Source organism: Cucurbita moschata, unplaced genomic scaffold, assembly GCF_002738365.1.
Source record: "Cucurbita moschata cultivar Rifu unplaced genomic scaffold, Cmos_1.0 Cmo_Scf01040, whole genome shotgun sequence".
Taxonomy (NCBI): Eukaryota; Viridiplantae; Streptophyta; class Magnoliopsida; order Cucurbitales; family Cucurbitaceae; genus Cucurbita; species Cucurbita moschata.
In genome coordinates, this window is record NW_019269556.1 from 499 (window position 1) to 1,904 (window position 1,406).

The window sequence follows — 1,406 nt, forward strand, 5'->3', positions numbered from 1 at the left end:
TAGACTGAAGATTTGAAGGTCACATGTGTTTTATCCACGTTCAACGCACCTAATACAAGTTTATTACCTGACTGTACAATCTAAAAACATAACTTGCTTATTCAATCTAAAATTAGTCATTATTTCTTTTTTCAACATAATGAATTAGCAAAAATACCTTTACTTATGAATTTTTATTTTTAATATTAGCAAGGATAGCTCTGTTGGGAGAGCGTCAGACTGAAGATTTGAAGGTCACGTTTTGATCTCCACGTTCACCGCACCTGATTCTAGTTGCATAACCCGACTATTCAATCTAAAATTAGTCATTGTTCCTTTCTGAAATCTCAATGAATTATCGGAAATACCTAACGTGTTATAGTTCACCGCACCTTATACAAGTTGGATAACTTGAATATCTTATTAAAAATTAGTGATTATTTCTATTTAAAATTTCAATGAAGTAGCGAAAATACCTTTACTGATGAATTTTCATTTCTAACGATTGCGGGGATAGCTCAGTTGGGAGAGCGTCAGACTGAAGATTTGAAGGTCACGTTTTGATCTCCACGTTCACCGCACCTGATTCTAGTTGCATAACCCGACTATTCAATCTAAAATTAGTCATTATTTCTTTTTAATATCTCAATGAATCGGCGAAAATATATTTACTGATGAATTTTCATTTCTAACGATTGCGGGGATAGCTCAGTTGGGAGAGCGTCAGACTGAAGATCTGAAGGTCACGTGTTCGATCCACGTTCACCACACTTGGTTCACATTTGCATAATTTGACTATTCTTTTCAAAATTAGTGATTATAACTGGCATAGGTTGACTAAGTTGATTATTCATTTTTTTTATGTTATTTGGGATGGCTTAGTTGGGAGAGCATTAGATTGAATATTGGAAGGTCTTGTGTGTTCGATTTGCATTCATTGCACCTTATGGTTTAGTCGATTATTATTTCTTTTTTAAAATATAATTAATCAGTGTTCATTTGGGAGAGTGTCAAACTAAAGATTTCAATGTCACGTGTTCAAACTAAACATTAACAATTTGAATCACCTCAATCCCGCTTGTTGAACTTGACCAAATGTCTATAACATAACAATAACAAAGGTACAAAGTAACACTAACAAAGGTACGAAGTTCATAAAAGTCTTTTTAATCTAAAATACCATTGAACTTGACCATTATAGTGCCTCTCAAACGTAGGTAAAGTTTAAATTCGAGTCTCTTTGTCAAACTCACTCGGGTGCTCATCTCAACCATGATGGCGTTCAACAAGAGAGACCTCAAAAATAGCCGAATTATCGCATTAACCATTTGAATTACCTCAACACCACTTGTTGAAATTGAAACAAATATCTATAACATAACACTAACATAGGTACGATGTTCATCAAAGTTTTTTATCTAAGATAC

The 1,406-nt window shown here is 33.6% G+C and overlaps 1 non-coding gene across 1 annotated transcript; it reads left to right on the forward strand.

Moving 5' to 3' along the window:
• Window positions 1-676: 676 nt before the first annotated feature.
• TRNAF-GAA lies at window positions 677-749 on the forward strand. Its single transcript has one exon. It is a non-coding gene; the product is annotated as a tRNA-Phe (tRNA).
• Window positions 750-1,406: the final 657 nt, after the last annotated feature.